The following is a 25905-nucleotide window of genomic DNA, read 5'->3' on the forward strand; positions in this document are numbered from 1 at the left end:
TCAAGTACAAATCTTCAGATATACTAAGAAAATAGAAATATTCAATAATTTATTTTAAATTATCTCACACTTATTTTAAATTTCTCACATTTTTCCTGCCAAGAGTCCTCAATTGAAACTTTACATTTGTTGTGTTTTCATTTTTCCCTTACTAACTGGTCTTTGTATATCCAGCTGTACCTTCCTTTAATCTATCCTTCTTCAAATAGGTATCAAAGATTTCTCTAAAATGCTATCTCATGCCATAAACTCTCTTTTAAAAACATTTGCCATGAATCTCCTTTCAGAATGAAACCAAATTCCTGTGGCCATTTGGAATTGGTTCTTTGTCCTATATTTCTCAGTCCAGTTCAGTTGCTCAGTCATGTCTGACTCTTTGCAACCCCAAGGACTGCAGGATGTCAGGCTTCCTATCCATCACCAGCTCCCAGAGCTTGCTCAAACTCATGTCCATAGAGTCAGTGATGCCATCCTCTGTCGTCCCCTTCTCCTCCTGCCTTTGATCTTTCCCAGCAACAGGGTCTTTTCCAATGAGTCAGTTCTTCACATCAGGCCAAAGTATTGGAGCTTCAGCTTCAGCATCAGTCCTTCCAATGAATATTCAGGACTGATCTCCTTTAGGATGGACTGGTTGGACCTCCTTGCAGCCCAAGGGACCCTCAAGAGTCTTCTCCTACACCACAGTTCAAAGGCATCAATTCTTTGGACCTCAGCTTTCTTTATGGTCCAACTCTCACATCCATACATGACTACTGGAAAAACCAAAACTTTGACTAGATGGGCCTTTGTCAGCAAGATAATGTCTCTGCTATTTAATATTCTGTCTAAGTTGGTCATAGCTCTTCTTCCAAGGAGCAAGCATCTTTTAATTTCATGACTGCAGTCATGATCTGCAGTGATTTTGGCTATATTTCCAGTCTTGTTTATTTCTGGGCTGGATGACACATTTGTTGCCCTCTAATGATATTGAATATTTTGCCAGTAAATGCACACTATTTTGTGCATTTACACACACGCTGCTTACTTCCTCTGCTGTGATCTGTCTGGAGATCTACTTCTTACCCTCTCATTCAGCTCAGTGGTAACCTATGACTTTTCTCAGCCTCTCCTTATAGAGTTCGTAACTCTTTCCTCTGCATTCTCACAAATCAAAAACACCTGTATGTCATAATCCCATAATGTTCCAACATTCCTCCACTGAATATAATTCAGGAAAAGGATGAAGGTGTGTCAATCTTCTGATGACCATCTGTGCTACAATTTGGCATCCTGACTCTACAGAGCTAGCAGCATGTCATGTGGTGGAGGATATTAAAAAGCAGTCAAGACCCAGCCTCAGGGGTTGGAGCCCCAGTCAAGTATGTTCCAGTGACATTTCTACTGTGGATGAGAACTGCAAGCTGGAGGTAAAATGAGAGCCTCAGTTTCAGGCAGTTGGAAAGGACCTTCTCATGGACACAGACTTGAGAAAAGTGCCTTTGGGTTGGGGCAATGAAGGTGTACTCAAACAAACTGACACAATGAAAGCAACAGGAAAGGGAACAGACATTCCTATGAGATCCAACAAGTGGTAAACATGCCCACTTTAAGGCATTATTCCAGGTGATAGCAGCCTGTATGTCCAGAACACTCACAAAACAGCCTTCCACATATTTTTCCCTATTTTAAAAATTTATTTATTTTTCATCAAAGGGTAATTGCGTTACAATATTGCTTTGGTTTCTGCCATTCATCAACATGAATCAGCCATAGGTATACATATGTCCCCTCCGTCCTGAAACTCCCTTTCACCTTCCCCACCCCTCTAGGTTGTTACAGAGCCCGAGTTTGAGTTCCCTGAGTCATGCAGCAAATTTCAATTGGCTATCTGTTTTACATATGGTAATATATATGCTTCCACACTACTCTCTCCATTTGTGCCACTTCTCTTACCTCCCCGACCTGCATCCATAAATCTGTTTTCAATGTCTGTGTCTCCATTGCTGCCCTGTAAATAGGTTCATCAGTACCATCTTTGCAAATTCCATGTATATGCATTAATATACAATATGTGTCTTTCCCTTTCTGACTTACTTCATCTATAATAAGCTCTAGGTTCATCTACCTCATCAGAACTGACTCACATGCATTCTTCTATGGCTGAATAGTATTTCATTGTATATATATACCACAGCTTCTTCATCAATTCATCTGTCTATGGACACCAAGGTTGCTTCCATGTCCTAGCTATTGTAAATAGCACTGCAAAGAGTATTGGGCTACATGTGTCTTTTTCAATTTTGGTTCCTCAGGGTATATGCCTAGAAGTGGTATTGCTGGGTTGTATGGTAGTTTTATTTCTAGTTTCTTAAGGAATCTCCATCCTGCCTTCCATAGTCAGCCTTTTACATATGAAAAGATTTTAATTTTTCTTCTTTTGTCCCTTTATCCTTTTTTTTTTTTTGAGGGGGGAGGTGGGCATGATCTGCCTAAATTTTGATACTGAGATTAAATATATGAAGAATATGGTTTCTGATATTAACAGGTACAATACTTTAAAAGATGGAGAAGCTCTATATAGTCAGCAAAAACAAGACTGGGAGTTCACCGTGCCTCAGATCATGAACTCATTATTGCCAAATTCAGACTTAAATTGAAGAAAGTAGGGAAAACCTCTAGACCATTCAGGTATGACCTAAATCAAATCCCTTATGATTATAAAGTGGAAGTGACAAATAGATTCAAGGGATTACATGCAATAGACAGTGCCTGAAGAACTATGGATGGAGATTCTCAACATTATACAGGAGGTAGGGATCAAGACCATCCCCAAGAAAAAGAAATGCAAAAAGGCAAAATGGTTGTCTAAGGAGGCCTTAAAAATAGTCATGAAAAGAAGAAAAGCAAAAGGCAAATGAGAAAAGGAAAGATATACCCATCTGAATGCTGAGTTCCAAAGAATAGCAAGGAGAGATAAGAAAGCCTTCCTAAGTGATCAGTGCAAAGAAATATAGTAAAACAATAGAATGGGAAAGGCTAGAGATCTCTTCAAGGAAATTAGAGATACCCAGGGAACACTTCATGCAAAGATGGGCACAAGAAGCAACAGAAATGCTATGGACCTAACAGAAGCAGAAGATATTAAGAAGAGGTGGCAAGAATACACAGAAGAACTATACAAAAAAGATCTTCACAACCCAGATATTCACAATGGTGTGATCACTCACCTAAAGCCAGATATCCTCCAATGCGAAGTCAAGTGGGCCTTAGGAAGCATCACTATGAACAAAGCCAGTGGAGGTGATGGAATTCCCGCTGAGCTATTCCAAATCCTAAAAGATGATGCTGTGAAAGTGCTGCAATCACTATGCCACCAAATTTGGAAAACTCATCAGTGGCCACAGGACAGGAAAGGTCAGTTTTCATTCCAATCCCAAAGAAAGGCAATGCCAAAGAATGCTCAAACTACTGCACAATTGCATTCATCTCACACTCTAGCAAAGTAATGCTCAAAATTCTTCATGCCAGGCTTCATAAGTATGTGAACCGTGAACTTCCAGATATTCAAGCTGGATTTAGAAAAGGCAGAGGAACCAGAGATCAAATTGCTGACATCTATTGGATCATCAAAAAAGCAAGAGAGTTCCAGAAAAACATCTACTTCTGTTTCATTGACTATGTCAATGCCTTTGACTGTATGGATCATAACAAACTAGAAAATTCTTAAAGAGATGGGAATGACCACCTTACCTGCCTCCTGAGAAATCTGTATGCAGGTCAAGAAGCAACAATTAGAACTGGACATGGAATAACAGACTGGTTCCAAATCAGGAAAGGAGTATGTCAAGGCTGTATATTTTCACCCTGCTTATTTAACTTATATGCAGAGTACATCATGAGAAACCCTGGGCTGGATGAAGCACAAGCTGGAATCAAGATTGCTGGGAGAAATATCAATAACCTCTGATACTCAGATGACACCATCCTTATGGCAGAAAGTGAAGAACTAAACAGCCTCTTGATGAAAGTGAAAGAGGAGAGTGAAAAAGTTGGCTTGAGGCTCAACATTCAGAAAACTAAGATCATGACATCTCGCCCCATCACTTCATGGCAAATAGATGGGGAAACAATGGAAACAGTGACAGACTTTATTTTTGGGGGCTCCAAAATCACTGCAGATGGTGACTGCACCCATGAAATAAAAAGAGGCTTTCTCCTTGGGAGAAAAGTTATGACCAAACTAGACAGCATATTAAAAAGCAGAGACATTACTTTGCCAACAAAGGTCCATCTGGTCAAAGCTATGGTTTTTATAGTAGTCATGTATGGATGTGAGAGTAGGACTATAAAGAAAGCTGAGCACTGAAGAACTGATGGTTTTGAACTGTGGTGTTGGAGAAGACTCTTGAGAGTCCCTTGGACTGCAAGGAGATCAATCCAGCCCATCCTAGAGGAAACCAGTCCTGAATATTCATTGGAAGGACTGATGCTGAAGCTGACACTCCAATACTTTGGCCACTGGATGTGAAGAATGACTCATTGGAAAAGACCCTGATGCTGGGAAAGATTGAAGGTGGAAGGAGAAGAGGACGACAGAGGTTGAGATGGCTGGATGACATCACTGACTCAACGGACATGAGTTTGATTAAACTCTGGGAGTTGCTGATGGATAGGGAGGTCTGGTGGGCTGCATGGGTTCACAAAGTCCATGGATTCGCAAAAAGACATGACAGAGTGACTGAACTAACTGATACTTTTAAATTTTAGTAACTAATTAATATTCTGAATGGAACTAGCCAAGAGCCCTTGATTATGAATATTCTATGATGATGTGAATTTAGATCAGTGCTACCTTTCTAGTTATTTCTTCATGGGCAAGTAGTAGTCAATCAGAAAAAATAACCCACTGAAGTGATGGAATTAATTCAAATAGGTGACCCAAGGAAATAAGTATGATTCTGTTTCACTGCTGGGTTGATAGCAGGACAACATAAGATCAATATATTTTCATTGCAAATACACCATTATTTAGAAGATTCCTGTACCTCTAGAAGAGCACTTCTCAACCTCAGCAATATTTTACATTAGTGCTGGAAAATTCTTTGTCATAGTGGGTAGTCTTATTCACCATAGGATATTTAGCAGCGTCCCTGGCTTCTGCTCACAAGATAGCTAGTAGTACCTGCAGTGAGACAACCAAAAATCTCCCCAGAAATCGCCAGGTGTCCCCAGTGGAGCAAACCTTCTTTCACTTGAGAGTTGCTATGCCACTTCTAAGAATTTTGTGAGAAAAAAGTGAGACAAAGCATTTGGAGACACTTTGCTCACAAAGTTTTTTCAAACTCTAGAATTAGTTGTGATTTCAATTTTTATTCAGAGATAAACTATGAATCTCATTAACTAAATAAGAGTTTTTCTTCTATTTGGAGATTTTTCATTTTCTGCTCACAAATACTTTAATGGAATAGGCCATTTTACTCCTATGTCCTGGAAGAAATATCTGAGGGTTTAAGATGTCAAATAACTTGCCTTAAGTCATGGACTTATAAATGTCTATCTGGAATATTAATCCAGGTTACAAGGACTCTGAAGACAATGTAATATGCAGCTATACTATCTTCTACAGTCTAGATTTCAGGAATGACTTTATGCTCTTTTTCTCATCAAGTTCCTTAAATCTTGTATTTATTTATTTGTTGTTTTTATTGAATGAAAGATGCTTTAAAGTCTACAGTGCTTTTACAATTTTCAGAAGTTTTTCACACATGATTTCATGTAATCCCATAATAACCTTTCTCCCCCTACCCATTTCTATTGTCCCTCCTCACTTAAATCTCATATTTAAATAAGTGTGTGCTTCTTGTCTTCATGTGTCTAATGAATACTAAGGCTTAGTTGGGAATTTCCTGCTCACTATGAGAGTAGGTATTGGGCATCGTGACTTGTGTGTGCATTCTATGTAATTTTTTACCTCCCTTTTCAAATACGGATCAATCACGGGACTAGAGAACCTCCATAACTCTTCTTTCTCATCTTCCTTCTTTAAAAAAAATTAATTTATTTACTTTAATTGGAGGCTGATTACTTTTCAATATTGTGGTGGTTTCTGCCATACAGTGACATGAATCAGCCATGGGTGTGCATGTGTCTCCCCAGCCTGAATGCCCCTTCCACCTCAACTTCATTCGTTTAAAAGAAGCCAGGATTCATTATTAAAGTTACCCTCATATTTAAAGGGGTTACAATTTACTGAGTACTTTCATTAAATATTCATTATCATAACCTCCAAACTACCTCATGAGGGCAGTACCCTTAGCATCCCCAGTTCATTGCTGTACAATATGAGATTCTGAGAGTGGAATAAAGCTTGCATGTACAAGCTGGATGCAAACTTAGATCTCACTGATGGCAAAATGTGTATATGAATATAGGTATATGTACTACTGATTCACTTTACTGCACATGTGAAACCAACATGAAGTTGTAAATCAACTGTACGCCAATAAAATATACACAATGGAATATTACTCAGCTATAAAAAGGAATGCATATGAATCAGTTCTAATGAGGTGGATTGACCTAGAGCCAATTATACAGAGTGAAGTAAGTCAGAAAGTGAAAGACAAATATCATATATTAATGTGTGTACACGGAATCTAGAAAGATAGTACAGATGATTCCACTTGCAGGGCAGCAAAGGACACACAGACATTTAGACAGAGTCAGGGAGGGAGAGGGTGGGATGATATGAGGGGATAATATTGAAACATACACATTATCATATACAAAACAGATAGCCAGCAGGTGTTCTAAGGAAGTTGCAGGGAACCCAATGCCAGTGCTCTGTGACACCCTAGAGGGGTGGGTTCAAGAGGTAGGGGACATATGCATACCTACTGCTGATTTATGTTGATGTATGGCAATAATAATCACAATATTGTAAAGTAGTAATTGCCTTAATTAAAAATAAGATAAAAAATTAAGAAACCCAATCTTCAAATTGAATCCCACAAAAAATAATAATAATAAAATAAGCTTATATAAGAAAACTCTATATTCCTAAACTCCTGTACTAATTTTTTTATACAAAGTCAGTCTACAAAGATAAAGACCACTGGGGAAAATCAAAATTCATAATAGTCATGCAAATCTGTGCTTCCGGATGCAAATAAGCAAGCAAAGGCACAATAACTTTATTTTTAAAAGGGAGTTAAACAGATATGACATTGTCATCTATGTCTCTTTTTTGCTTTAACATTTGATAATTCTTATTTATTTGTATCATAGCATTCTTTTTTGGTCAAAGCCCCAGTGAATACTCCCTCAAGTGAGCAATTCTGATAAATACCTCTGCTGGGTACAAAAAAAGAAGAAGAAGAAAAAAAAGGAAAGGTATAGGCTCGAGATGATTGCCAATAAATGCGATTTCATTTATGATCCATAAGAGCTGTGGGTCAGAGAACAGCTCCTAAGGAGAAGATATATAGCAGAGATTTGATAATATTTTCACTTTTACTTTAGTGAGTATTCAGATAGCATGTGGTAGGAAGTAGTAAAACATCACACACACATGTTTTGGGGGAGAAAAATCACCTACTAAAAATAGAATGTGCTTGGTCACTCAGTCATGTCTGACTTTTGGTGACCCCCCATGGAGTGTAGCCCACCAGGCTTCTCTATCCATGGGGATTCTCCAGGCAAAAATACTGGAGTGGGTTGCCATGCCCTCCTCCAGGGGATCTTCCCAATCCAGGAATCGAACCCAGGTCAGGTCTCCCACATTGCAGGTGGATTCTTTAGTTACAATAAATTCATTTATGGATAACCAACAAGAGCCTACTACATAGCACATGGAACTCTGCTCAGTGATATGTGGCAGCCTGGATGGGAGGGGAGTTGGGGGAGAATGGATACATGTGTATGTATGATTGAGTCCCTTTGTTGTTCATGTGAAACTATCAAAACAGTGTTTGTTAATCTGCTATACAACATAAAAAATTAAAAGTTAAAAAAATATTATTGGGTTACCTTCTAATTTATGCAACCACCTTGATTGATCAACTCCTAAATATCATAATCTGTTTTACAATCCAGGGATTTAAAATAAAGCACAAGAGTAAGACATTCAAAATATTAAATTTTATTCTATTCTTTTATTTGTGCTTTAGATTTGAGGGAGGTATGGATATTATACACCATGTAACTTTTAGGGTAACTGGGGGAGGGTTAATTTGACTGTCAATTTATGAAGTCACTGTCTACTAATGACCTGTTAGTATATACTCGGTCATACCAACAAATTCCTTGAGTAATAAGAGCATTTTAGCAAAGTGTTTGAAACAGCAATTTAGGGAACAGGTGGTAGTGGAAATGGAAAGAGTTAAGTCCTTTAACATAAAAGTGTGATTATCGAGATATGAAAACAAAATAACTCTCTCTTCTTTCCTCTTTAGGAACACAGCATGCAGAAAAAATAAATCATCATCATGAACCCTCCCTCCCTTGGTCAACATTTTACATTATTTTATCTTTATTTTCACTGTGAATGTGTCTCTTTTTATATATCATCAGCAGATTGTATATTTGATGAAGAAATTCAAATAAAGATGAATGTCAAGTTCTCTGAAACAGGTTTTTTGGATTCAATTCTTGCTTCCACAGTTGAAAACATTTGCCAAATTTGTGTCACAAATTAGACATCTGAGAAGCAGGCAGCAAGTTTGTTAATTATTTGGATTAATTTAATGAACTTATTCTCATTAGGTTTTATGAGCCATGCTGTACACAGTATTGTGTGAAGGTCCACACCAACACAGTGATGTCAGTAGGTAATTAAGGGCACTGATGAGAATTTTTGCAGAAAAGCAAGGTGCAGGAAATGCTTTGTGTATAAGCACATTATTAGAATTAAGGATTGCTAGTTACAAAGAATTAAATAGAGATCATTTCAATTGCAACAAATTAAGACAGAAGTCAGTTTGGCTCCAAAAACAAACATTGAATATACACATAAATCATAATGCTTTGCAGCTGACACTTCATCCTGGGTGTGATGAGCTATGTAATAGTGTTTTACTGCCACATGATCTGGAAGTAGGCACAGTTTGTCTTCAGAAGGATTTTTAAAGTGTTGATCTTTTAGAAAAAGAATCTCACTTTAGATGGCCTCATGATGGAAAACACATGAAACAGATGTTCTTTTTTTTAGTCTATTGGCCCTTTATTGTTATCACTCCTGATAGAAAGGACTCTGAAGATTGACTATAAATAAACCGTAAAAATACATGTGTCAACATATATCCCATTCACCTCCACTTCTCCAAAAAGAAAGACCTGTGGAGGATTATAATGGGTCAGAGTTTGGCAAGAAATCAAAAAAAGAAACTATTTTAAAAGTCAAACATGAGTTAATGATGACCTAGAAAAAAAACAACTGTGTCTACTATAAGATCAGATGTATACCTTTCTCATTTCTAACCTATTAAAGCTATCTAAGTAAAACCTAGCATATTTTCCAGTGAATGAGAGCTTAGAAAACAGGAGTTAAAGACAACTTTAAAAGGTCTGAATTGTTCTTAATGTAATCCTGTGTATTAAATGTACCATATTAATTCAAACAATGCCCATATAATTTTTCTGCATCTCAACTTAAAAAATATATTTACAATATAGAAACCTAATATTATTGCCAAGTAAGATCTTAAATATTTAAGTTCTTTCAAATAAATGTGATTAAATCAATGAAGTCAGTGATAGTAATGGTGATAATGATGATGGTGATGATGTTGATGATACTGTGGTTATTATTATTACTTATGATGAAACTCTAAACTGGATACACATTTTAAAAATGGGCCTTACTTTGCCACCATCCATAACCTTGACAATGACCCCTAGATACAGTTGACCTTGAACAACCTCAGGATTAGAAGTGCCAACCCTCCCTATAGTCAAAAATCTGTGTATAACTTATAGTCCATCCTCCATATACCAGATTGCTCTCAGCCATGGTTCTTCATCTGAGGATCTAACTGACATAGTTTGTGTAGTGTTTATTATTTAAAAAAAAAATGTGTGTTAGGGGAACCATCACAGTTCAAACTTGTGCTGTTTAAGGGTTAACTATATTAGTAATTTAGTTTTATTTTATTATACTTGTAAGAAAAATAATCTGTCTACTCAATTTTAAGATTACTTTTCTCTTTCCAATGCTTGGACCAGAGTCTGGCTTAATGCCAGAGCTGATTCCTACACAAGGAGAATTCTTACAGGGTATTTGAGAGGGGGAAGTAAGTTTTTGTCACTGTGGGGATTCCAATATGGCCTGCAGAAAAATCTGTATGTATTTGCATAAATCTAGTCATACAGTGAAGTGCATCTTCCATGTGATTCAATTTTACAATTTAAAATAAATCTAAATATTAAAAGCTTGAATCTAATTAGATGTCTCCTGTCATGTGTCTTTTTCCCAGTTCCTATGCATTTGCTAACTTGCTGTTGGATTAGATTACCTCTTGAGGGTGCTCATCTTTGTGTATGTGTATATTTTCTGTGTTTATATTTTTGTCTTCTATGTTTCACTGGGAGTGAGAATACTCAGAATGGGTTTCTTAATTAAACTTCTAGATACTAATATCCTAAGTCTACAGAGATGTGTTCAGCTAATAAATTAGGTATAAATAAATAACAATAAAGAAGCATGACATTTAAGTAGCAGGCTTATAGATTTCCTGTGAAATAGCTGCAATGCACAGCTGAAAGTTTCAGTAGGATTAAGGAAATTTGATTAATGCTATTTTGAAATGGAATTTCTAGACCCATGGGACTTCTGTTAATGAAATCGTCTCAAAAATCTAGTTCATTCACAGGTGAAAGGATGAGACGACAAGAGAGTTTTTCATGATAATCTTAAAGATTGCAAATCTCTGGAAATCAATTCCAATCAACACAGCCTTACTGCAAAGTGTTTTTGAATATCGAATGAGTAATAGATATCTTTGGCCTTATAACTACTGAGGTATAGTGATGTGTAAATAATTCAGAAAGTGTGCACTAGGTCATTGGTTCATAAAAGTGGTCACTCTAAATGCTCATGGTTGTAATCTGTGTGGTGGAATGTGTATTTCTTACTAGGCATTCATTCAAATAATTTTTTGACTGAATTTGTTTCGTTTAACTCTATTTTGTTCTTTTTTGTTTTACTCTATTTTACTCTGCTATATTCAGTTTTATTTTTAACATACTTTGAAACTACGCCTCTATGAAACCTACTTTGACTAACTCTGATCTGTTGGGTAGACAAGCATTCAGGCAATAAAATCATGGTAATTATAACAGATATGAACACCATAAATGGAACATGGAGAAAAAAGGTTTGATGCTTTCCCTGGGGACTAAAGGATAGTTTCAGAGAGGAGTTGTACCTGAGATAAATTTTGATGAAAGAGTAATTTTTTATGGTAGATAAAGGTAATATGGAATGGGCCATTCTGGAAAGAAAAGTGAACAGAAAATGAGATATAGAGTTGGATTGTCTGGTGTTGAGTATCAGCTTCTATACTAACGAGCTTTCCTACCTTGGGCAAGATATTTACATTCTCTTATTCCTACTTATCTTATGTATAAAACAGGGATAATAAAAGAGCTGTGAAAATATGAGAAAATCCATACAAAATACTGACTCAGTATCTAATAGTAAAAACTCAATGTTTGCTACAATAATATATTTTTTTCTCAATGATGGGTGTATTAATGGTATGTGTTTCATCTGATATTAGTGGCATGAGATATGTGAAAAAAATCATCTCACCAGAAGTGAGAGATGTGACTGGACAGATGGAGAGTAGACAGAGAAATGTGTTATATAGAATCTGTGCATTATCTTAAAAACAATGAAAAACCCATTGAAGTGTTTACAAATATTAATAGAATCAAAATATGTTGCTCGTATATGTGGAATCTAGAAAAGTGGTATCACTTCAGTTCAGTCGCTCAGTCATGTCCGACTCTCTGCGACCCCACGAACTGCAGCGTGCCAGGCCCCCCTGTCCATCACCAACTCCCAGAGTTTACTCAAACTCATGTCCATTGAGTCAGTGATGCCATCCAGCCATCTCATCCTCTGTCGTCCCCTTCCCCTCCTGCCCCCAATCCCCCCCAGCATCAGGGTCTTTTCCAATGAATCAACTCTTCACATGAGGTGGCCAAAGTATTGGAGTTTCAGCTTCAGCATCAGTCCTTCCAGTGAAAAGTGGTATAGGTGATCCTATTTGCAAAGCAGAAATAAAGACACAGACATAGAGAACAAATGTATGAATATCAAGAGGAAAGAAGAGGATGGAAGGAATTGGGAGATTGGGATGGACGCATATATATTACTGATACCATGTATAAAAAATAATTAATGAGAGCATACTGTATAGCACAGGAAACTCTACATAATCACTGTAGTGACCTAAATGGAAAGGAAGTTCATAAGGGAAGGGATATATGAATATGCACAGATGACTCATTTCACTGTACATTAGAAACTAATACATGATACACATGCTAGCAAAGTAATGCTCAAAATCATTTAAGCTAGGCTTCAACAGTATATGAACAGAGAACTTACAGATATACAAGCTGGGTTTAGAAAAGACAGAGGAACCAGAGATCAAATTGCCAACATTCATTGGATCATAGAAAAAGCAAGAGAATTCCAGAGAAACATCTACTTCTGCTTCATTGACTATGCTGAAACCTTTGACTGTGTAGATCACAACAAACTGGAAAATTCTTAAAGAGATGGGAATATCAGACCACCTTACCTACCTCCTGAAAAACCTGTATGCAAGAAGCAACAGTTAGAACCAGACATGGAACAACAGATTGGTTCCAAATCAGAAAAGGAGTACGTCAAGGCTATATATTGTCACCATGCTTATTTAACTTATATGCAGAGTACATCAGGCAAAATGCTGGGCTGGATGAAGCTCAGCTGGAATCAAGATTGCAGGGAGATTTTTTGGGCACTTTGTTGATGGTGTTGGTGAGCACATTTCCCTCCTGAGCACAACTAGCGGCAAGTCACGGGCACCTCCAGGTGGTACAGGATGGCTAGAGTGGTCTGGAGTTGTGTACTTCTCTTTCCTTATGCAGAAGGTTACAGGGGCTGGAGATGGATATTTCCCTTCCTCCAGAGATCAAGCCCTGAGACTTTGGAGTGGAAGCCCTGACTTCAAGACCCTATACTAGCAGAGAACTAACTAATCCTAGGGAGTATCAAATAGTGAGAACTCACATGAAGGAAACCACTTGAATACAAGATCTGGCATCACCCAACCACCAGTAGCACCTTGTGCAGGACGCCTCATCTAAACAACAAACAAAACAAAAATACAACCCCAATCATCAGCAGACAGGATTACTACCTCAATCAGTCTTGCCCATCTGAGGAAAAACAAAACAAAACAAAAACTCAGCACAAATCTCTGGTTACACAAACCACTGGATCAACCTTAGGAGGACAGAAACCATAATGAAGAAAGAATTTAACCTTGAAGCCTGGGAAAAGGAGACCTCAAACACAATAAGTTAAAAAAAAAAAAAAAAGATGAAAAGGCAGAGAAATACTACTCCAATGAAGAAACAAGCTAGAAATCCAGAAGTCCAAATAAATGAAGAGGAAATAGGCAAACTACCTGAAAAAGAATTCAGAATAATGATAGTAAATATGATCAAAAACCTTGAAAACAAAATGGAGAAAATGCAATAATCAATTAACAAAGACCTATAAGAATTAAAGAATAAACCTACAGAGACAACACAATTATGGAAATGAAAAATACTCTAGAAGAAATCAACAGCAGAATATCTGAAGCAGAGAATGAATCAGTGAGCTGGAAGATAAAATGGTGGAAATTACTTCTGAAGAGCAGAATAAAGTAAAAAGTATGAAAAGAACTGAGGATGGTCTCAGAGATGTCTGGGACAATATCAAATGCATCAAAATTGGAATTATAGGAGTCCAAGAAGAAGAAGAGAAAAAGAAAGAGTGTGAGAAAATTTTGGGAGATTACAGTTGAAAATTTTCCCAACATGGAAAAGGAAATAGTCAATCAAGTCCAAGAAGCATGAAGAGTGCCATACAGGAGAAACCCAAGGAGAAACAAAGCAAGACACATAATAATCAAACTAACAAAGACTAAACACAAAGAAAGAATACTAAAAGCAGCAAGGGAGAAGCAACAAGTAACATACAAGGAAAACCCCATACGCTTAACAACTGATCGTTCAGCAGAAACTCTGCAGGCCAGAAGGTAATGGCAAGATATATTTAAAGTACTGAAAGGGAAGAGTCTACAACCAAGATTACTGTACTTGGCAAGGATCTCACTCAAAATTGACAGAGAAATAGAAAACTTTTCAGACAAGCAAAAATTAAGAGAATTCAGTACCACCAAACCAACTTTACCACAAATGTTAAAGGTATTTATATAGTCAAGAAATACAACAGAAGAAAAAAGATTTACAAAATCAACCCCAAACAATTAAGAAAATGGCAATCAGAACATATATATCAATAGTTACTTTAAATGTAATGGATTAAATGCTCCAACCAAAAGACACAGACTGGCTAAATGGATACAAAAACAAGACCCATATACATGCTGTCTCCAAGAAACCCACTTCAGACCTAAAGACACATATAGACTGAAAGTGAGAGGATGGAAAAATACATTCCATGTAAATGGGAACCAAAGAAAGCTAGAGTAGTAACCCTCATATCAGATGAAAGAGACATTAAAATAAAGATTACAAGAGATAAGGAAGGACACTACATAATGATCAAGGGATCAATCCAAGAGGAAGACATAACAATTGTAAATATCTATGCACCCAACATAGGAGCACCTCAATACATAAGACAAACACTATCAGACACAAATGGAGAAATTGACAGCGACACAATAATAGTAAGAGACTTTAACACCCCACTCATACCAATGGACAGATCATCAAAACAGAAAATTAATAAGGAAACACAAGTCTTAAATGATACATTAGATGAGATGGATCTCATTGATATCTTCAGGATAATTCATCCAAATGCAGAAGAATACACCTTCTTCTCAAGCACATGGAACATTTTCCAGGATAGAACACATCTTGGGTCATAAATCAAACCTCAGTAAATTTAAGAAAATTGAAATCGTGTCAAGCATCTTCTCCAACCACATGCTATGAGACTAGATATCAATTACAAGAAAAATACTGTAAAAAACAGAAACACATGGAGATTAAAAAACACGTTTCTAAATAACCAAGGGGTTACTGAAATCAAAAGGGAAATAAAAAAATTTCTAGAAACAAATGACAATGGAAACATGGCAACTCAAAATCTGTGGGATGCTGCAAAAACAGTTCTAAAAGGGAAGTTTATAGCAATACAATCCTACCTCAAGAAACAAGAATAACATTGAATAGACTAACTTTACACCTAAAACAACTGGAAAAAGAAGAAGAAAAAAAATTAGTGAAGGAAAGAAATCATAAAGATCTGAGCAGAAAAAATAAAAAGCAAATGAAAGAAAAAATAGTGAAGATTAATAAAATTAAAAGCTGATTCTTTGAGAAGATAAACAAAATTGACAAGCCTTTAGCCAGACTCATCAAGAAAAAAAGGAGAGAAGAGTCAAATCAACAAAAATAGAAATGAAAAAAGGAGAGATTACAACAGACAATGCAAAAATACAAAAGATTGTAAGAGACTATTATGAACAACTATATGGCAAAGAAATGGATAACCTGGAAGAAATAGACTTATTCTTAGAAAAGGTCAATCTTTTAAGACTGAACCAGAAAGAAATAGTAACTATGAACAAGCATGGAGATTGAAGCTGTGATGAAAAATCTTCCAAAAACAAATGCCCAGGACCAGATGGATTCACAGGAGAATTCTATCAAACATTTAGAGAATAGCTAATGCCTATCCTTCTAAAATTCTTTCAAAAAATTGCGGAGGAATGAACACTTCCAAACTCATTCTACAAAGCCACCATCACCCTTGATACCAAAACCAGGAAAAGACAACACAAAGAAAGAAAACTACAGACCAACATAACTGATGAACATAGATGCAAAATCCTCAACAAAATTTTAGCAAACAGAATTCAGCAACATATCAAAAAGCTCATACACCATGATCAAGTGATTTATTCCAGGGATGAAAGGATTCTTCAATACACTCAAATCAATCAATGTGATATACCATATTAACAAATTGAAAGATATAAACCATATGATCATCTCAAGAAGCAGAAAAAAGCCTTTGACAAAATTCAGCACCCATTATTGATTAAAACTCTTCAAAAAATAGGCCTAGAAGGAACTTACCTCAACATAGTAAAGGCCATATATGATAAGCCTACAGTAAACATTATTCTCAATGGTGAAAAACTGAAAGCATTTCCCCTAAGATCAGGAACAAGACAAGGGTATTCACTTTCACCACTATTATTCAACACAGTTCTGGAAGTCCTAGCTATAGCAATCAGAGAAGAAAAAGAAAGAAAAGGAATCCAGATCAGAAAAGAAGAAGAAAAACTCTCACTGTTTGCAGATGACATGATACTGTATATAGAAAACCCTAAAGATAGTATCAGAAAATTACTAGAGCTAATCAGTGAATTTAGCAAAGTTAGAAGGTACAAAATCAATACACAGAAATCACTTGCATAACTATACACTAACAATGAAAAATCAGAAAGTGAAATTAAGGAATCAATCCCATTAACCACTGCAACAAAATGAATTAAATATCTAAGAATAAACTTACCTAAGGAGAACTGTACACAGAAAATTATAAGACACTAATGCAATACTGGCTGGATTCGATTCCTGGGTCAGGAAGATCCCCTGGAGAAGGAAATGGCAACCCTCTCCAGTATTCTTGCCAGGAGAATCCCATGGATAGAGAAGCCTGACAGGCTACAGTCCATGGGGTCACAAGAGTTGGAAATGACTTAGTGACTAAAGAGAGAGAGAGAGAATGAAAGAAACCAAAGATGACATAAACAGATGGAGAGCTATTCCATGTTCCTGGGTAAGAGAATCAATACTGTGAAAATGACTATACTACCAAATGCAATCTACAGATTCAATGTGATCCCTATCAAATTACCAATGGCATTTTTCACAGTTCTAGAACAAAAAATTTCACAATTCATATGGTAACACAAAAGATCCCGAAGAGCAAAAGCAGTGTTGAGAAAGAAAAATGGAACTGGAGGAATCAACCTTCCTGACTTCAGATTGAGAAACCTATATGCCGGTCAGGAACCAACAGTTAGAACTGGACATGGAACAACAGACTGGTTCCAAATAGGAAATGGAGTACGTCAAGGCTGTATATTGTCACCCTGCTTACTTAACTTATATGCAGAGTACATCATGAGAAACGCTGGGCTGGAAGAAGCACAAGCTGGAATCAAGATTGTCGGGAGAAATATCAATAACCTCAGATATGCAGATGACACCACCCTTATGGCAGAAAGTGAAGAGGAACTAAAAAGCCTCTTGATGAAAGTGAAAGAGGAGAGTAAAAAAGTTGGCTTAAAGCTCAACATTAAGAAAACTAAGATCATGGCATCTGGTCCCATCACCTCATGGGAAATAGATGGGGAAATAGTGGAATCAGTGTCAGACTTTATTTTGGGGGGCTCCAAAATCACTGCAGATGGTGATTGCAGCCATGAAATTAAAAGACGCTTACTCCTTGGAAGGAAAGTTATGACCAACCTAGATAGCATACCAGCCCAGGCTGGATGCATGAGACAAGTGCTCGGGCCTGGCGCCCTGGGAAGACCCAGAGGAATTGGGTGGAGAGGGTGGCGGGAGGGGGGATTGGGATGGGGAATACATGTAAATCCATGGCTGATTCATGTCAATGTATGACAAAAACCACTACAATATTGTAAAGTAATTAGCCTCCAACTAATAAAAATAAATGGAAAATAAATAAATAAATAAATAAAAATGAAAAGCAGAGACATTACTTTGCCAACAAAGGTCCATCTAGTCAAGGCTATGGTTTTTCCAGTGGTCATGCATGGATGTGAGAGTTGGACTGTGAAGAAAGCTGAGCGCCAAAGAATTGATGCATTTGAACTGTGGTGTTGGAGAAGACTCTTGAGATTCCCTTGGACTGCAAGGAGATCCAACCAGTCCACCCTAAAGGAGATCAGTCCTGGGTGTTCATTGGAAGGACTGATGCTGAAGCTGAAACTCCAATACTTTGGCCACCTCATGCAAAGAATTGACTCATTGGAAAAGACCCTGATGCTGGGAGGGATTGGGGGCAGGAGGAGAAGGGGACAACAGAGGATGAGATGGCTGGATGGCATCACCGACTCGATGGACATGAGTTTGAGTAAACTCGGGATTTGGTGGTGGACAGGGAGGCCTGGCGTGCTGCGATTCATGGGGTCACAAAGAGTCGGACACTACTGAGCGACTGAACTGACTTCAGATTATACTACAAAGCTATAGTCATCAAGACAGCATGGTACTGGCACAAAAACAAAAATATAGACCAATGGAACAGGATAGAAAGCCCAGAAATAAACCTTATTTTTGACAAAGGAGGCAGGAATATACAATGGGGCAAAGACAGCTTCATCAATAAATGATGTTGGGAAAATTGGACACCTACATGTAAAAGAATGAAATTAGAACACTTCCTAACACCATACACAAAGATAAACTCATAATGCATTAAAGATCTAAATGTAAGACCAGAAACTATAAAACTCTTAGAGGAAAACATTGGCAGAACATTCGATGACAGAAATCAAAGCAAGATCCTCTATGACCCACCTCCTAGAGTAAGGGAAATAAAAACAAAAGTAAACAAGTGGGGCTTGATTAAACTCAAAAGCTTTTGCACAGCAAAGGAAACTATAAGCAAGGTGAAAAGACAACTCTCAGAATTGGAAAAAATAATAGCAAATGAAACAACTGACAAAGCATTAGTTTCCAAAATATACAAGTAGCTCATCCAACTCAATACCAGAAAAACAAACAACCCAATCAAAAAGTGGGAAAAAGACCTAAACAGATACTTCTCCAAAGAAGACATATAGATGGCTAACAAACTCATGAAAAGATGCTCAACATCACTCATTATTGGAGAAATGCAAATCAAAACTACAATGAGATATTACCTCACACTGGTCAGAATGGCCATCGTCAAAACGTCTACAAGCAATAAATGCCAGAGAGGGTGTGGAGAAAAGAGAATGCTCTTGTACTGTTCATGGGAATGTAAACTGATACAGTCACTATGGAAGATGGATTCCTTAAAAAAGGAATCACTATGGAGATTCCTTAAAAAATCTAGGAATAAAACCACCATACGACCCATCAATCCCACTGTGAGGCATATACCCCGAGAAACCAAAATTGAATAAGACACATGTATCCTATTGTTCATTACAGCACTATCTACAATAGCTAGAACATGGAGGAAACCTAGATGTCCATTGACAGATGAATGGATAAAGAAGTTGTGGTACATATACACAATGGAATATTATTCAGCCATAAAAAGGAATGCCTTTGACTCAGTTCTGATGAGGTGGATGAACCTAGAACCTATTATAAAGAGTAAAGTGAGCCAGAACACAAAAGATAAATATCATATTCTAATGCATATATACAGAATCTAGAAAAATGGTACTGAAGAATTTATTTACAGTGCAGCAATGGAGAAACAGACATAGAGAACATAATTATGGACATGGGGAGAGGGGAGGAGACAGTGAGATGTAAGGAGAGAGTAACATGGAAACTTACATTACCGCATGTAAAATAGATAGCCAAAGGGAATCTGCTGTATGGCTCAGGAAACTCAAACAGGGGCTCTGTATCAACCTAGAGGGGTGGGATGGGGCAGGAGATGGGAGGGAGGTTCAAATGGGAGGGGATATATGTATACCTACGGCTGACTCAAGCTGAGGTTTGACAGAAAACAACAGAATTCTGTAAAGCAATTATCCTTCAATAAAAAAATAAATTAAAAAGAAAAAAAGATTGCAGGGAGAAATATCAATAATCTCAGGCAGGCAGATGACACCACCCTTATGGCAGAAGGCCAAGAGGAACAAAAGATGCTCTTGATGAAGGTGAAAGAGGAGAATGAAAAAGTTGATATGAAACTCAACATTCAAAAAATGAAGATCATGGCATCTGGTCCCATCACTTCATAGCAAATAGATGGGGAAAAAATGGAAACAGTGAGAGACTTTATTTTCTTGGATTCCAAAATCACTGTGGATGGTGACTGCAGCCATGAAATTAAAAGACGCTTGCTCCTTGGAAGAAAAGCTATGACCAACCTAGACAGCATATTAAAAAGCAGAGACATTACTTTGCCTACAAAGGTCTGTATAGTCAAAGCTATGGTTTTTCCATTAGTCGGGTATAGATGTGAGAGCTGGACAATAAAAAATGGCTGAGTGCCCAAAAGCTGATGCCTTCAAACTGTGGTGCTGGAGAAGACTGTTGAGAGTCCCTGGACTGCAAGGAGATCAAACCAGTCAATCCTAAAGGAAATCAGTCCTAAATATTCATTGGAAGGACTGATGCTGAAGCTCCAAAACTTTGGGCATCTGATGCAAAGTGCCAACTCCCTGGAAAAGACCCTGATGCTGGGGAAGATTGAAGGCAGGAAGAGAAGGGAATGACAGAGGATGAGATGGTGATGGCATCACCAACTCAATGGACATGAGTTTAAGCAAGCGGTGGGAGATGGTGAAGGACTGGAAGTCTGGCATGCTGCAGTCCATGTGGTCGCAAAGAGTCAGACACAACTGAGTGACTGAACAACAAGAAACTAATGCAACTTTATAAAGCAATTATACTCTAATAAAATTAATTAAACATGTGTTGTTTATACCTTCAAACTGATGTGCTAAGAAGTTTAAGAGGGATAATCTGGGTAACTTCTGGATAGGTGGTGTTCTGCATGAACAAGAGACTATGGAAGATTAGCTTTATAAGGAGAACATGATGAAAACACAACAACCCAAAACCTATGGGACACTGTAAAAGCAGTGCTAAGGGGAAGGTTCATAGCATTACAGGCTCACATCAAGAAACAAGAAAAAAGCCAAATAAATAACCTAACTCTACACCTAAAGCAATTAGAGAAGGAAGAAATGAAGAACCCCAGGGTTAGCAGAAGGAAAGAAATCTTAAAAATTAAGGCAGAAATAAATGCAATAGAAACTAAAGAGACCATAGCAAAAATCAACAAAGCTAAAAGCTGGTTTTTTGAAAAAATAAACAAAATTGACAAACCATTAGCAAGACTCATTAAGAAACAAAGAGAGAAGAACCAAATTAACAAAATTAGAAATGAAAATGGAGAGATCACAACAGACAACACTGAAATACAAAGGATCATAAGAGACTACTACCAGCAGCTCTATGCCAATAAAATGGACAACTTGGATGAAATGGACAAATTCTTAGAAAAGTATAACTTTCCAAAACTGAACCAGGAAGAAATAGAAGATCTTAACAGACCCATCACAGGCAAGGAAATCGAAACTGTAATCAAAAATCTTCCAGCAAACAAAAGCCCAGGACCAGATGGCTTCACAGCTGAATTCTACCAAAAATTTAGAGAAGAGCTAACACCTATCTTACTCAAACTCTTCCAGAAAATTGCAGAAGAAGGTAAACTTCCAAACTCATTCTATGAGGCCACCATCACCCTAATTCCAAAACCAGACAAAGATGCCACAAAAAAAGAAAACTACAGGCCAATATCACTGATGAACATAGATGCAAAAATCCTTAACAAAATTCTAGCAAACAGAATCCAACAACATATTAAAAAAATCATACACCACGACCAAGTGGGCTTTATCCCAGGAATGCAAGGGTTCTTCAATATCCACAAATCAATCAATGTAATACACCACATTAACAAATTGAAAGATAAAAACCATATGATTACCTCAATAGATGCAGAGAAAGCCTTTGACAAAATTCAACACTCATTTATGATTAAAACTCTCCAAAAAGCAGGAATAGAAGGAACATACCTCAACATAATAAAAGCTATATATGACAAACCCACAGCAAGCATCACCCTCAATGGTGAAAAATTGAAAGCATTTCCCCTGAAATCAGGAACAAGACAAGGGTGCCCACTCTCACCACTACTATTCAACATAGTGTTGGAAGTTTTGGCCACAGCAATCAGAGCAGAAAAAGAACTAAAAGGAATTCAGATAGGAAAAGAAGAAGTGAAACTCTCACTGTTTGCAGATGACATGATCCTCTACATAGAAAACCCTAAAGACTCTACCAGAAAATTACTAGAGCTAATCAATGAATATAGTAAAGTTGCAGGATATAAAATTAACACACAGAAATCCCTTGCATTCCTATATACTAACAATGAAAAAACAGAAAGAGAAATTAAGGAAACAATACCATTCACCATTGCAACAAAAAGAATAAAATACTTAGGAGTATATCTACCTAAAGAAACAAAAGACCTATACATAGAAAACTATAAAACACTGATGAAAGAAATCAAAGAGGACACAAACAGATGGAGAAACATACCGTGTTCATGGATTGGAAGAATCAATATTGTCAAAATGGCTATTCTACCCAAAGCAATCTATAGATTCAATGCAATCCCTATCAAGCTACCAACGGTATTTTTCACAGAACTAGACCAAAGAATTTCACAATTTGTATGGAAATACAAAAAACCTCGAGTAGCCAAAGCAATCTTGAGAAAGAAGAATGGAACTGGAGGAATCAACCTGCCTGACTTCAGACTCTACTACAAAGCCACAGTCATCAAGACAGTATGGTACTGGCACAAAGACAGAAATATAGATCAATGGAACAGAATAGAAAGCCCAGAGACAAATCCACGAACCTATGGACACCTTATCTTTGACAAAGGAGGCAAGGATATACAATGGAAAAAAGGCAACCTCTTTAACAAGTGGTGCTGGGAAAACTGGTCAACCACTTGTAAAAGAATGAAACTAGAACACTTTCTAACACCATACACGAAAGTGAGCTCGAAATGGATTAAAGATCTAAATGTCAGACCAGAAACTATAAAACTCCTAGAGGAGAACATAGGCAAAACACTCTCCGACATAAATCACAGCAAGATCCTCTATGACCCACCTCCCAGAATATTGGAAATAAAAGCAAAAATAAACAAATGGGACCTAATGAAACTTAAAAGCTTTTGCACTACAAAGGAAACTATAAGTAAGGTGAAAAGACAGCCCTCAGATTGGGAGAAAATAATAGCAAATGAAGAAACAGACAAAGGATTAATCTCAAAAATATACAAGCAACTCCTGAAGCTCAATTCCAGAAAAATAAATGACCCAATCAAAAAATGGGCCAGAGAACTAAACAGACATTTCTCCAAAGAAGACATACAGATGGCTAACAAACACATGAAAAGATGCTCAACATCACTCATTATTAGAGAAATGCAAATCAAAACCACAATGAGGTACCATTACATGCCAGTCAGGATGGCTGCTATCCAAAAGTCTACAAGCAATAAATGCTGGAGAGGGTGTGGAGAAAAGGGAACCCTCTTACACTATTGGTGGGAATGCAAACTAGTACAGCCACTATGGAGAACAGTGTGGAGATTCCTTAAAAAACTGGAAAGAGAACTGCCATATGACCCAGCAATCCCACTTCTGGGCATACACACTGAGGAAACCAGATCTGAAAGAGACACGTGCACCCCAATGTTCATCGCAGCACTGTTTATAATAGCCAGGACATGGAAGCAACCTAGATGCCTATCAGCAGACGAATGGATAAGGAAGCTGTGGTACATATACACCATGGAATATTACTCAGCCGTCAAAAAGAATTCATTTGAATCAGTCCTAATGAGATGGATGAAACTGGAGCCCATTATACAGAGTGAAGTAAGCCAGAAAGATAAAGAACATTACAGCATACTAACACATATATATGTAATCTAGAAAGATGGTAACGATAACCCTATATGCAAAACAGAAAAAGAGAAACAGAAATACAGAACAGACTTTTGAACTCTGTGGGAGAAGGTGAGGGTGGGATGTTTCAAAAGAACAGCATGTATACTATCTATGGTGAAACAGATCACCAGTCCAGGTGGGATGCATGAGACAAGTGCTTGGGCCTGGTGCACTGGGAAGACCCAGAGGAATAGGGGGAGAGGGAGGTGGGAGGGGGGATCGGGATGGGGAATGCGTGTAAATCTATGGCTGATTCATATCAATGTATGACAAAACCCACTGAAATGTTGTGAAGTAATTAGCCTCCAACTAATAAAAAAATTAAAAAAAAATAAGGAGAACATGATGGTTTATGTTAGAATATACACATATGTTAAAGCACAATTAATATATCTGAGGTATTATTATTACCATTAATATTTGCATTTAGTCTTTCATTCTTTAGCCACTAACCACCTGTTCTGTGTCAGAGACAATGGTGAGACCTTTGTTTTGAGTCCCTGAAAACTCAGTTTTTGATCATTGCCCCAGGTGATTCTTAGCCTTAGTGAGGTTTAGAAAGCATTGCTCTATGCCACTGAACCTTGGAAATCCAAAGACCTATTTAACTTTTTCTCCTCACCCCACATCCTGTTGATAAATCCTATATATCTTATATATATATGGCCTTTCCTAAGTCACCATTTCCATGTCTCTGTGTTCCCCATCATCTTTCACCTGGACTCATTTGTTTTCTTTTTATCATAGTGAAGTGAGTGAAGTCGCTCAGTTGTGTCTGACTCTTTGCGACCTATGGGCTGTAGCCTACCAGGCTTCTCTGTCCATGGGATTTCCCAGGCAAGAATACTGGAGTGGGTTGCCATTTCCTTCTACAGATTTTATATATATATATATATATATATATAATATATATATATATATATACACACACACATACATACACACACATGCACACACATATATTTACATATTTATCCATATACATAGGTATATATATAATATACCCCTGGTTTTACTATATCTGACAGTTTTTTTCCCATTATTGACTCTATTATTTTCTAAACGCAGATCTGATTGCATCACTCCTTTTGGTCCTAGGAGTAATGAGTATAGAATATTAGCATAGTATCACATTTTATTTCTCTAGTTTTATTTTGTGCTTTATTCTTCCCAGGTTCTGTATATCATAGCCATTCAGGAGTAAGTTATTAATATGTTCTCCAAATATACAACCTTATAAATCTGTACTTGATCAATATCTTATACAGCTAAATATAAATCCTCCATTATGAATGTGGATGTCCATTTCCATCTCCTCTAGGATTTTTGTTCTGTTTTATTTTTGCTTTATATCTTTCCAGTCTCTGTACTGGCTGCATAAAGATTTGTTTGCTATATCTGCTTTTATTATGTACTGTTGCTTTGAGCTTGCTTCTTTGTGTTATTTTAAATTCTACTTTTTCTGATAATTGAAATTTCACAATGATAGACCTTCACTAATGCTCTCTCCTCACTCAGAAATCAAACTAGGTCCAGTGAAATTCTATTCCACCTTTGAGCCACACTCTAATTACCACTTCAGTAAAGAAGTCTTTCTTTTCACCAGGAAAATTCAATCAGTCCCTCTCACATATGCTACATCATTAAGTCTTCAGTTAGTTGAGGAAATGCCTTTTCTGCATTATATTTTGAGGCTATGAGGACCATAAAATATTTGCTTTCTTCATTCCCTAGAATGCCTGCAACTCAGATGGTTTTAAATAAATATTTATTTGAATTGAAAGATCTGTCCTAGTTTTCAAATTTTGGCTCCACTGAAGATTCCCTACCCTCTTTACATCTTCAACTCTATAATGGGGATTGATATTTTATT

Source organism: Cervus elaphus, chromosome 4, assembly GCF_910594005.1.
Source record: "Cervus elaphus chromosome 4, mCerEla1.1, whole genome shotgun sequence".
NCBI lineage: Eukaryota > Metazoa > Chordata > Mammalia > Artiodactyla > Cervidae > Cervus > Cervus elaphus.